The following is a 13,914-nucleotide window of genomic DNA, read 5'->3' as shown; positions in this document are numbered from 1 at the left end:
TATGGAGAGAGAATTGGAGATTGAGAGATATGGAGAGAGATGGAGAGAGAGACAGATATGGAGAGAGAGAGAGAGACATGGAGAGAGATGGAGAGAGAGAGAGATATGAGAGAGAGAGACATGGAGAGAGAGAGAGATATGGAGAGAGAGAGAGAGAGAGAGATATGGAGAGAGATGGAGAGAGAGATATGAGAGAGATGGAGAGAGAGAGATATGAGAGAGAGAGAGAGAGAGAGAGAGACATGGAGAGAGATGAGACAGAGATATGAGAGATGGAGAGAGAGAGACAGATATGGAGATGGAGAGAGAGACAGATATGGAGAGAGATATGGAGAGAGATGGAGAGAGATGGAGAGAGAGAGAGAGACATGGAGAGAGAGAGAGATACATGGAGAGAGAGAGAGATATATGGCGAGAGAGAGACATGGAGAGAGAGAGAGACAGAGAGAGAGATGGAGAGAAAGACAGATATGGAGAGAGAGAGAGAGAGAGATATGGAGAGAGATATGGAGAGAGATGGAGAGAGAGATATGAGAGAGAGAGAGAGAGACATGGAGAGAGATAGAGATACATGGAGAGAGAGAGAGATATGGAGAGAGAGATATGGAGAGAGATGAAGAGAGATATGGAGAGAGAGAGAAATGGAGAGAGAGAGAAATGGAGAGAGATGGAGAGAGATGGAGAGAGAGATGGAGAGAGATATGGAGAGAGATGGAGAGAGAGATGGAGAGAGAGATGGAGAGAGATATGGAGAGAGATGGAGAGAGATATGGAGAGAGATGGAGAGATATGGAGAGAGAGAGAAATACAACCCATATTTATGCTTATTTATTTTCCCTTGTGTTCTTTAAACATTTGTACATTGTTACAACACTGTATATATATACATATAATATATATAATATATATATACAGTGCCTTGCGAAAGTATTCGGCCCCCTTGAACTTTGCGACCTTTTGCCACATTTCAGGCTTCAAACATAAAGATATAAAACTGTATTGTTTTGTGACGAATCAACAACAAGTGGGACACAATCATGAAGTGGAACGACATTTATTGGATATTTCAAACTTTTTTAACAAATCAAAAACTGAAAAATTGGGCATCTTTCTGTAACAGCTGGATGAGTCAACAGGTCTGGCACAGCTCCTGGTATATGTCTGTTACAGCAGGATGAGTCAACAGACCTGGCACAGCTCCTGGTATATGTCTGTTACAGCTGGATGAGTCAACAGACGTGGCTCAGCTCCTGGTATATGTCTGTTACAGCTGGATGAGTCAACAGGTCTGGCACAGCTCCTGATATATGTCTGTTACAGCTGGATGAGTCAACAGACCTGGCACAGCTCCTGGTATATGTCTGTTACAGCTGGATGAGTCAACAGGCCTGGCACAGCTCCTGGTATATGTCTGTTACAGCTGGATGAGTCAACAGGCCTGGCACAGCTCCTGGTATATGTCTGTTACAGCTGGATGAGTCAACAGGCCTGGCACAGCTCCTGGTATATGTCTGTTACAGCTGGATGAGTCAACAGGCCTGGCACAGCTCCTGGTATATGTCTGTTACAGCTGGATGAGTCAACAGGCCTGGCACAGCTCCTGGTATATGTCTGTTACAGCTGGATGAGTCAACAGACCTGGCACAGCTCCTGGTATATGTCTGTTACAGCTGGATGAGTCAACAGACCTGGCACAGCTCCTGGTATATGTCTGTTACAGCTGGATGAGTCAACAGACCTGGCACAGCTCCTGGTATATGTCTGTTACAGCTGGATGAGTCAACAGACACCTGGCACAGCTCCTGGTATATGTCTGTTACAGCTGGATGAGTCAACAGACCCTGGCACAGCTCCTGGTATATGTCTGTTACAGCTGGATGAGTCAACAGACCTGGCACAGCTCCTGGTATATGTCTGTTACAGCTGGATGAGTCAACAGACACCTGGCACAGCTCCTGGTATATGTCTGTTACAGCTGGATGAGTCAACAGGCCTGGCACAGCTCCTGGTATATGTCTGTTACAGCTGGATGAGTCAACAGGCCTGGCACAGCTCCTGGTATATGTCTGTTACAGCTGGATGAGTCAACAGACCTGGCACAGCTCCTGGTATATGTCTGTTACAGCTGGATGAGTCAACAGGCCTGGCACAGCTCCTGGTATATGTCTGTTACAGCTGGATGAGTCAACAGGCCTGGCACAGCTCCTGGTATATGTCTGTTACAGCTGGATGAGTCAACAGACCTGGCACAGCTCCTGGTATATGTCTGTTACAGCTGGATGAGTCAACAGACCTGGCACAGCTCCTGGTATATGTCTGTTACAGCTGGATGAGTCAACAGACCTGGCACAGCTCCTGGTATATGTCTGTTACAGCTGGATGAGTCAACAGACCTGGCACAGCTCCTGGTATATGTCTGTTACAGCTGGATGAGTCAACAGACCTGGCACAGCTCCTGGTATATGTCTGTTACAGCTGGATGAGTCAACAGACCTGGCACAGCTCCTGGTATATGTCTGTTACAGCTGGATGAGTCAACAGGTCTGGCACAGCTCCTGGTATATGTCTGTTACAGCTGGATGAGTCAACAGACCTGGCACAGCTCCTGGTATATGTCTGTTACAGCTGGATGAGTCAACAGGCCTGGCACAGCTCCTGGTATATGTCTGTTACAGCTGGATGAGTCAACAGACCTGGCACAGCTCCTGGTATATGTCTGTTACAGCTGGATGAGTCAACAGGCCTGGCACAGCTCCTGGTATATGTCTGTTACAGCTGGATGAGTCAACAGACCTGGCACAGCTCCTGGTATATGTCTGTTACAGCTGGATGAGTCAACAGGCCTGGCACAGCTCCTGGTATATGTCTGTTACAGCTGGATGAGTCAACAGACCTGGCACAGCTCCTGGTATATGTCTGTTACAGCTGGATGAGTCAACAGGCCTGGCACAGCTCCTGGTATATGTCTGTTACAGCTGGATGAGTCAACAGACCTGGCACAGCTCCTGGTATATGTCTGTTACAGCTGGATGAGTCAACAGGCCTGGCACAGCTCCTGGTATATGTCTGTTACAGCTGGATGAGTCAACAGGCCTGGCACAGCTCCTGGTATATGTCTGTTACAGCTGGATGAGTCAACAGGCCTGGCACAGCTCCTGGTATATGTCTGTTACAGCTGGATGAGTCAACAGACCTGGCACAGCTCCTGGTATATGTCTGTTACAGCTGGATGAGTCAACAGACCTGGCACAGCTCCTGGTATATGTCTGTTACAGCTGGATGAGTCAACAGGCCTGGCACAGCTCCTGGTATATGTCTGTTACAGCTGGATGAGTCAACAGACCTGGCACAGCTCCTGGTATATGTCTGTTACAGCTGGATGAGTCAACAGACCTGGCACAGCTCCTGGTATATGTCTGTTACAGCTGGATGAGTCAACAGGCCTGGCACAGCTCCTGGTATATGTCTGTTACAGCTGGATGAGTCAACAGGCCTGGCACAGCTCCTGGTATATGTCTGTTACAGCTGGATGAGTCAACAGGCCTGGCACAGCTCCTGGTATATGTCTGTTACAGCTGGATGAGTCAACAGGCCTGGCACAGCTCCTGGTATATGTCTGTTACAGCTGGATGAGTCAACAGACACCTGGCACAGCTCCTGGTATATGTCTGTTACAGCTGGATGAGTCAACAGGCCTGGCACAGCTCCTGGTATATGTCTGTTACAGCTGGATGAGTCAACAGGCCTGGCACAGCTCCTGGTATATGTCTGTTACAGCTGGATGAGTCAACAGACCTGGCACAGCTCCTGGTATATGTCTGTTACAGCTGGATGAGTCAACAGGCCTGGCACAGCTCCTGGTATATGTCTGTTACAGCTGGATGAGTCAACAGACCTGGCACAGCTCCTGGTATATGTCTGTTACAGCTGGATGAGTCAACAGACCTGGCACAGCTCCTGGTATATGTCTGTTACAGCTGGATGAGTCAACAGACCTGGCACAGCTCCTGGTATATGTCTGTTACAGCTGGATGAGTCAACAGGCCTGGCACAGCTCCTGGTATATGTCTGTTACAGCTGGATGAGTCAACAGACACCTGGCACAGCTCCTGGTATATGTCTGTTACAGCTGGATGAGTCAACAGACCTGGCACAGCTCCTGGTATATGTCTGTTACAGCTGGATGAGTCAACAGACCTGGCACAGCTCCTGGTATATGTCTGTTACAGCTGGATGAGTCAACAGGTCTGGCACAGCTCCTGGTATATGTCTGTTACAGCTGGATGAGTCAACAGACCTGGCACAGCTCCTGGTATATGTCTGTTACAGCTGGATGAGTCAACAGACCTGGCACAGCTCCTGGTATATGTCTGTTACAGCTGGATGAGTCAACAGGCCTGGCACAGCTCCTGGTATATGTCTGTTACAGCTGGATGAGTCAACAGACCTGGCACAGCTCCTGGTATATGTCTGTTACAGCTGGATGAGTCAACAGACCTGGCACAGCTCCTGGTATATGTCTGTTACAGCTGGATGAGTCAACAGACGTGGCCTGGCACAGCTCCTGGTATATGTCTGTTTCAGCTGGATGAGTCAACAGACGTGGCCTGGCACAGCTCCTGGTATATGTCTGTTTCAGCTGGATGAGTCAACAGGGCCTGGCACAGCTCCTGGTATATGTCTGTTACAGCTGGATGAGTCAACAGACCTGGCACAGCTCCTGGTATATGTCTGTTACAGCTGGATGAGTCAACAGGCCTGGCACAGCTCCTGGTATATGTCTGTTACAGCTGGATGAGTCAACAGGCCTGGCACAGCTCCTGGTATATGTCTGTTACAGCTGGATGAGTCAACAGGCCTGGCACAGCTCCTGGTATATGTCTGTTACAGCTGGATGAGTCAACAGGCCTGGCACAGCTCCTGGTATATGTCTGTTACAGCTGGATGAGTCAACAGACACCTGGCACAGCTCCTGGTATATGTCTGTTACAGCTGGATGAGTCAACAGGCCTGGCACAGCTCCTGGTATATGTCTGTTACAGCTGGATGAGTCAACAGACCTGGCACAGCTCCTGGTATATGTCTGTTACAGCTGGATGAGTCAACAGGCCTGGCACAGCTCCTGGTATATGTCTGTTACAGCTGGATGAGTCAACAGGCCTGGCACAGCTCCTGGTATATGTCTGTTACAGCTGGATGAGTCAACAGACACCTGGCACAGCTCCTGGTATATGTCTGTTACAGCTGGATGAGTCAACAGACCTGGTATATGTCTGTTACAGCTGGATGAGTCAACAGGTCTGGCACAGCTCCTGGTATATGTCTGTTACAGCTGGATGAGTCAACAGACCTGGCACAGCTCCTGGTATATGTCTGTTACAGCTGGATGAGTCAACAGACCTGGCACAGCTCCTGGTATATGTCTGTTACAGCTGGATGAGTCAACAGGCCTGGCACAGCTCCTGGTATATGTCTGTTACAGCTGGATGAGTCAACAGACCTGGCACAGCTCCTGGTATATGTCTGTTACAGCTGGATGAGTCAACAGGCCTGGCACAGCTCCTGGTATATGTCTGTTACAGCTGGATGAGTCAACAGGCCTGGCTCAGCTCCTGGTATATGTCTGTTACAGCTGGATGAGTCAACAGACCTGGCACAGCTCCTGGTATATGTCTGTTACAGCTGGATGAGTCAACAGACCTGGCACAGCTCCTGGTATATGTCTGTTACAGCTGGATGAGTCAACAGAGCCTGGCACAGCTCCTGGTATATGTCTGTTACAGCTGGATGAGTCAACAGACCTGGCACAGCTCCTGGTATATGTCTGTTACAGCTGGATGAGTCAACAGGCCTGGCTCAGCTCCTGGTATATGTCTGTTACAGCTGGATGAGTCAACAGACCTGGCACAGCTCCTGGTATATGTCTGTTTCAGCTGGATGAGTCAACAGGCCTGGCACAGCTCTGGTATATGTCTGTTACAGCTGGATGAGTCAACAGACCTGGCACAGCTCCTGGTATATGTCTGTTTCAGCTGGATGAGTCAACAGACGCCTGGCACAGCTCCTGGTATATGTCTGTTTCAGCTGGATGAGTCAACAGACCCTGGCACAGCTCCTGGTATATGTCTGTTTCAGCTGGATGAGTCAACAGACCTGGCACAGCTCCTGATATATGTCTGTTACAACTGGATGAGTCAACAGACCTGGCACAGCTCCTGGTATATGTCTGTTACAGCTGGATGAGTCAACAGACCTGGCTCAGCTCCTGGTATATGTCTGTTACAGCTGGATGAGTCAACAGACGTGGTAGGCTTGGCACAGCTCAGTACTGGGGCAAAGACATGACAGGGAGACATAGTGGAGTGGTAACACGTGGGTACACTGCAGCATAAAGTAGTGTACTATATAGGGAATAGAGCTCTGGTCTAAAGTAGTGCACTATATAGGGAATAGGGCTCTGGTCTAAAGTAGTGTACTATATAGGGAATAGGGCTCTGGTCTAAAGTAGTGTACTATATAGGGAATAGGGCTCTGGTCTAAAGTAGTGTACTATATAGGGAATAGGGCTCTGGTCTAAAGTAGTGCACTATATAGGGAATAGGGCTCTGGTCTAAAGTAGTGCACTATATAGGGAATACGGTTCTGGTCTAAAGTAGTGCACTATATAGGGAATAGGGCTCTGGTCTAAAGTAGTGCACTATATATAGGGAAAAGGGCTCTGGTCTAAAGTAGTGTACTATATAGGGAATAGGGCTCTGGTCTAAAGTAGTGTACTATATAGGGAATAGGGCTCTGGTCTAAAGTAGTGCACTATATAGGGAATAGGGCTCTGGTCTAAAGTAGTGCACTATATAGGGAATACGGTTCTGGTCTAAGGTAGTGCACTATATAGGGAATAGGGCTCTGGTCTAAAGTAGTGCACTATATAGGGAATAGGGTTCTGGTCTAAAGTAGTGTACTATATAGGAAATAGGGCTCTGGTCTAAAGTAGTGCACTATATAGGGAATAGGGCTCTGGTCTAAAGTAGTGCACTATATAGGGAATAGGGCCCTGGTCTAAAGTAGTGCACTATATAGGGAATAGGGCTCTGGTCTAAAGTAGTGCACTAACCCTAGGGCTCTCTCTCTCTCTCTCTCTCTCTCTCTCTCTGGTCCAAAGTAGTACTCTCTAGGGAATCTCTGGTCTAAAGTAGTCTCTCTATAGTGAATATAGGAATAGGCTCTGGTCTCTAGTCTCTCTCTCTCTCTCTCTCTCTCTCTCTCTCTCTCTCTCTCTCTCTCTCTCTCTCTCTCTCCATCATAGAGGGGAAGTAAATCAATCTCTCTTCTCAATTTGTCCACAAGATCTCTTTTAAATGACTCTCAGTAGTGTTCCCTCTCTCTTTATAGAATAATGCTCTTGTCTTCTCTCTCTCTCTCTCTCTCTCTCTCTGGTCTCTCTCTCTCTCTCTCTCAAATACTCAGGCTCTCTCAGAGGTTGACTCTGTTTGATTTGGACTTTAATCCATGAAGTCTGTGCCAGCTCATGAGCAGTAGCATCAGTGAAGAGACCACGAGTCTCTCACCCGAGCAGCTGTTCCTGAATTTGATGAGAGACCACACAAAAAAAAAAAAGCAGGACGACTAATTGGCAGCGAGGCGTGAACTCGACACAATCCTTCACCGTTGTCTCTACAAGGCTTTCTGGGGAAGATGAAACAGGCACGTATTTTAGAGTGGAACGCTCTCCCTCCTCCTCCTCCTTCCTCGTAAAACTTGCTGTTCCTTGTGCGCTTAAAGAAAAAATACGCTAATAATTTTGTTGTCTTGTACACTACTCGGATTGGCTTCGTTTCTGTTGTATTCTACTGTAATGAACAATGAAAAAAAATCTAATTTGACCTCTTAAATAAATACCAAGCTACGGACTCCAGGAGAGGGTTTTAACCAGGAAGATGGACAGCATTCTGACGACAGAGCTTCTCTCCTCACCAACTCCCCTGCTGTTCCCTCTACTCCTTCTACTCCCCCTGCTCCTCCTACTCCTCTACTCCTCCCTCCCCTGCTCCTCCTCTCCTCCAACTCCCCTCTACTGTTAAAAGGTGAACCTCCAACTCCCCTGCTGTTCCTCCTACTCCTCCTACTCCTCCTACTCCCCTGCTGTCCCTCCTACTCCTCCTACTCCTTTGCTCCTCTACTCCTTCTACTCCTCCTACTCCTCTGCTCCTCCTACTCCTCTACTCCTCTACTCCTCCTACTCCACTACTCCACTACTCCTTCTACTCCTCTACTCCTCCTACTCCTCTACTCCTCCTACTCCTCCTACTCCTTTGCTCCTCTACTCCTTCTACTCCTCCTACTCCTCTGCTCCTCTACTCCTTCTACTCCTTCTACTCCTCTACTCCTCCTACTCCTCCTACTCCACTACTCCACTACTCCTTCTACTCCTCTACTCCTCCTACTCCTCCTACTCCTTTGCTCCTCTACTCCTTCTACTCCTCCTACTCCTCTGCTCCTCCTACTCCTCTACTCCTCCTACTCCTCCTGCTCCTCTACTCCTTCTACTCCTTCTACTCCTCTGCTCCTCCTACTCCCCCTGCTCCTCCTACTCCTCCTCTGCTCCTCTACTCCCCCTACTCCTCTACTCCCCCTACTCCCCCTGCTCCTCCTCCCCCTACTACTCCTCTACTCCCCCTACCTCCTCCTCCTGCTCCTCCCTACTCCCCCTGCTCCTCCTACTCCTCTGCTCCTCTACTCCTCCGACTCCTCCTGCTCCTCTACTCCTTCTACTCCTCTGCTCCTCCTACTCCTCTACTCCCCCTGCTCCTCTACTCCTCCGACTCCTCCTGCTCCTCTACTACCCCTACTCCTCCTACTCCTCCTACTCCTCTGCTCCTCTACTCCTCCTGCTCCTCTACTCCTCCTGCTCCTCTACTCCCCCTACTCCCCCTGCTCCTCCTACTCCTCTGCTCCTCTACACCTCCTACTCCTCTACTCCTCCTACTCCTCTACTCCTTCTACTCCTCCTACTCCTCTGCTCCTCTGCTCCTCTACTCCTTCTACTCCTCTGCTCCTCCTACTCCTCTACTCCCCCTGCTCCTCCTACTCCTCCTCTGCTCCTCTACTCCCCCTACTCCTCTACTCCCCCTACTCCCCCTGCTCCTCCTACTCCTCTGCTCCTCTACACCTCCTACTCTGCTCCTCTACTCCTTCTACACCTCCTACTCCTCTGCTCCTCTACTCCTCCTACTCCTCTGCTCCTCTACTCCACCTGCTCCTCCTACTCCTCCCCCTCCTCCTACTCCTCCTACTCCTCCTCTGCTCCTCTACTCCTCCGACTCCTCCTGCTCCTCTACTACCCCTACTCCTCCTACTCCTCCTACTCCTCTGCTCCTCTACTCCACCTGCTCCTCCTACTCCTCCTCCTACTCCTCCTACTCCTCTGCTCCTCTACTCCTCCGACTCCTCCTGCTCCTCTACTACCCCTACTCCTCCTACTCCTCTGCTCCTCTACTCCTCCTACTCCTCCTACTCCTCCTCCTACTCCTCCTGCTCCTCGTCTCCTCTCCTGTCTCCTGACACTCAGACTCTGCTCTCCTCTATACTCTTCACAACACAACTCCCCCAAGCCGTAAAGGGTGACTCCACTTCCCCTATTTGGCCTCGTTCTTCATCAACGTTCATTAAGAAGTGCTAGCGGCCATGACTGAAGGCAAACGAGAGTTGTCATGGGGGTGTTGTTTTGATGTGGGAGGTTTCTTGGGTGTGTCTTTGCCATTCAATCACAACAGTCAAGTGCAGTAGTTGAGTACAGAGCGGTAAGCTAAGCTAGCGTTGCTACGGAGAGAAGGACGTTTTGAAGATGCCGACTTCACCTTCCTGACTGACACGCCATCTCAAGATGGTCACCTGATTCAGTTCCATGTTGTAGGCTAAATCCTGCACTGACCTAGTGTTGAGCCAAGCAGACAGCTAGCTAGCTAGCATAGCATAGCATAGCATAGCATAGCATAGCTTGGTGATAGCTGCAGCTAGCTAGCATAGCATAGCATAGCATAGCATAGCATAGCTTGGTGATAGCTGCAGCTAGCTAGCATAGCATAGCATAGCATAGCTTGGTGATAGCTGCAGCTGGCTAGCCTATCTATCTGACATTTCTCAGTCAAATCAGGTACGGCAAGATAGTAAGAGCCAGTGTCTGGAATGTGTTTCAGAAGACACTCGTTCTACATGACCTTGCTATGAAAGTAGCTCGCAACTTAGCACTGTAACGACCCTGGGTTCATAAGCGGGGAAATCGACTCTGCCGCTTGAGCATGCTTTTACGGCACAGTCGATAGCACGCCGGACCTCGGGCTCGAAGGTCGAGGGTTCGAGACCTGCTCCCTGCTGTTTCATCCCGTTCTGCAAATACATGTTACCGTGGAAACTATATCAACTACTGTGTTCTGCAAATACATGTTACCGTGGAAACTATATCAACTACTGTGTTCTGCAAATACATGTTACCGTGGAAACTATATCAACTACTGTGTTCTGCAAATACATGTTACCGTGGAAACTATATCAACTACTGTGTTCTGCAAATACACGTTACCGTGGAAACTATATCAACTACTGTGAGTAGAATGAGGAGAGGCTTGACAGATTTTTGTTCAATCAGTCATCCGAATGATCCCATCTACCCAAAGCGATACATGTGCTTAAGGTATCACCCTGGCCAAACAGAGCCAGCCACCTCATCAAGATGGCCAAACAGAGCCAGCCACCTCATCAAGATGGCCAAACAGAGCCAGCCACCTCATCAAGATGGCCAAACAGAGCCAGCCACCTCATCAAGATGGCCAAACAGAGCCAGCCACCTCATCAAGATGGCCAGACAGAGACAGCCTCCTCATCAACATGACCAGACAGAGGCAGCCTCCTCCTCAACATGACCAGACAGAGCCAGCCACCTCATCAACAACGCCAAACAGAGCCAGCCACCTCATCAAGATGGCCAAACAGAGCCAGCCACCTCATCAAGATGGCCAAACAGAGCCAGCCACCTCATCAAGATGGCCAAACAGAGCCAGCCACCTCATCAACGAGGCCAAACAGAGCCAGCCAACTCATCAAGATGGCCAAACAGAGCCAGCCACCTCATCAAGATGGCCAAACAGAGCCAGCCACCTCATCAACGAGGCCAAACAGAGCCAGCCACCTCAACAAGATGGCCAAACAGAGCCAGCCACCTCATCAACGAGGCCAAACAGAGCCAGCCTCCTCATCAACGAGGCCAGACAGAGGCAGCCTCCTCATCAACGAGGCCAGACAGAGCCAGCCACCTCATCAAGATGGCCAAACAGAGCCAGCCACCTCATCAACGAGGCCAAACAGAGCCAGCCTCCTCATCAACATTGTCAGACAGAGGCAGCCTCCTCATCAACATGACCAGACAGTGTCAGCCTCCTCATCAACGAGGCCAGACAGAAGCAGCCTCCTCATCAACGAGGCCAGACAGAGGCAGCCTTCTCATCAACGAGGCCAGACAGAGCCAGCTTTCTCATCAACATGGCCAGACTGAGCCAGCCTCCTCACCAACATGGCCAGACAGAGGCAGCCTCCTCATCAACATGACCAGACAGAGTCAGCCTCCTCATCAACATGACCAGACAGACACAGCCTCCTCATCCACATGGCCAGACAGAGTCAGCCTCCTCATCAACATGACCAGACAGAGTCAGCCTCCTCATCAACATGACCAGACAGAGACAGCCTCCTCATCAACATGACCAGACAGAGACAGCCTCCTCATCAACATGACCAGACAGAGTCAGCCTCCTCATCAACATGACCAGACAGAGACAGCCTCCTCATCAACATGACCAGACAGAGGCAGCCTCCTCATCAACATGACCAGACAGAGGCAGCCTCCTCATCAACGAGGCCAGACAGAGCCAGCCTCCTCATCAACATGGCCAGACAGAGACAGCCTCCTCATCAACATGACCAGACAGAGACAGCCTCCTCATCAACATGGCCAGACAGAGTCAGCCTCCTCATCAACATGACCAGACAGAGTCAGCCTCCTCATCAACATGGCCAGACAGAGGCAGCCTCCTCACCAACGAGGCCAGACAGAGACAGCCTCCTCATCAACATGACCAGACAGAGTCAGCCTCCTCATCAACATGACCAGACAGAGTCAGCCTCCTCATCAACATGGCCAGACAGAGTCAGCCTCCTCATCAACATGACCAGACAGAGTCAGCCTCCTCATCAACGAGGCCAGACAGAGACAGCCTCCTCATCAACATGGCCAGACAGAGTCAGCCTCCTCATCAACGAGGCCAGACAGAGGCAGCCTCCTCATCAACATGGCCAGACAGAGTCAGCCTCCTCATCAACATGGCCAGACAGAGACAGCCTCCTCATCAACATGACCAGACAGAGACAGCCTCCTCATCAACATGGCCAGACAGAGACAGCCTCCTCATCAACATGACCAGACAGAGCCAGCCTCCTCATCAACATGGCCAGACAGAGTCAGCCTCCTCATCAACGAGGCCAGACAGAGTCAGCCTCCTCATCAACATGGCCAGACAGAGACAGCCTCCTCATCAACATGACCAGACAGAGACAGCCTCCTCATCAACATGACCAGACAGAGTCAGCCTCCTCATCAACATGACCAGACAGAGACAGCCTCCTCATCAACATGGCCAGACAGAGCCAGCCTCCTCATCAACATGGCCAGACAGAGTCAGCCTCCTCATCAACGAGGCCAGACAGAGCCAGCCTCCTCATCAACATGGCCAGACAGAGTCAGCCTCCTCATCAACATGACCAGACAGAGGCAGCCTCCTCATCAACATGACCAGACAGAGTCAGCCTCCTCATCAACATGACCAGACAGAGTCAGCCTCCTCATCAACGAGGCCAGACAGAGACAGCCTCCTCATCAACATGGCCAGACAGAGACAGCCTCCTCATCAACATGACCAGACAGAGACAGCCTCCTCATCAACATGACCAGACAGAATTACAGCCAATATGAAAGGAAGGCAAACAGGATCAATATAAAGTGTTGTTGTTGTGTTTGTCAGAGTTGATTGTCTACTGATTATCAACCAACTGGAACCACCTGTTTTGAATTGACATTTTGACTGGTTTTCTGAATGCCTTTCTGATTGGTTAACTCTCCACAATGAGACAGGAGACTGTGTGATTGGTTAACTCTCCACAGTGAGACAGGAGACTGTGTGATTGGTTAACTCTCCACAGTGAGACAGGAGACTGTGTGATTGGTTAACTCTCCACAGTGAGACAGGAGACTGTGTGATTGGTTAACTCTACACAGTGAGACAGGAGACTGTGTGATTGGTTAACTCTCCACAGTGAGACAGGAGACTGTGTGATTGGTTAACTCTCCACAGTGAGACAGGAGACTGTGTGATTGGTTAACTCTCCACAGTAAGACAGGAGACTGTGTGATTGGTTAACTCTCCACAGTGAGACAGGAGACTGTGATTGGTTAACTCTCCACAGTAAGACAGGAGACTGTGTGATTGGTTAACTCTACACAGTAAGACAGGAGACTGTGTGATTGGTTAACTCTACACAGTGAGACAGGAGACTGTGATTGGTTAACTCTCCACAGTGAGACAGGAGACTGTGTGATTGGTTAACTCTACACAGTGAGACAGGAGACTGTGTGATTGGTTAACTCTCCACAGTAAGACAGGAGACTGTGTGATTGGTTAACTCTCCACAGTAAGACAGGAGACTGTGTGATTGGTTAACTCTCCACAGCGAGACAGGAGACTGTGATTGGTTAACTCTCCACAGTAAGACAGGAGACTGTGTGATTGGTTAACTCTACACAGTAAGACAGGAGACTGTGTGATTGGTTAACTCTACACAGTGAGACAGGAGACTGTGATTGGTTAACTC

General features: G+C 49.7%; 1 long non-coding RNA gene across 1 annotated transcript; it reads right to left on the bottom strand.

Moving 5' to 3' along the window:
* Positions 1-1,897: 1,897 nt before the first annotated feature.
* On the bottom strand, positions 1,898-5,729 carry LOC127923190 (uncharacterized). Its single transcript, XR_008113616.1, has 3 exons — positions 5,263-5,729; positions 4,198-4,309; positions 1,898-2,593 (listed from the first exon to the last, which is right to left on the bottom strand). It is a non-coding gene; the product is annotated as an uncharacterized LOC127923190 (long non-coding RNA).
* Between the last annotated feature and the right edge of the window lie 8,185 nt (positions 5,730-13,914).

The sequence above is a fragment of the Oncorhynchus keta genome, unplaced genomic scaffold (genome assembly GCF_023373465.1).
Source record: "Oncorhynchus keta strain PuntledgeMale-10-30-2019 unplaced genomic scaffold, Oket_V2 Un_contig_2872_pilon_pilon, whole genome shotgun sequence".
NCBI lineage: Eukaryota > Metazoa > Chordata > Actinopteri > Salmoniformes > Salmonidae > Oncorhynchus > Oncorhynchus keta.
Note: the sequence above shows the minus strand (reverse complement) of the source record. Positions and strands in the feature narration are given on the sequence as shown.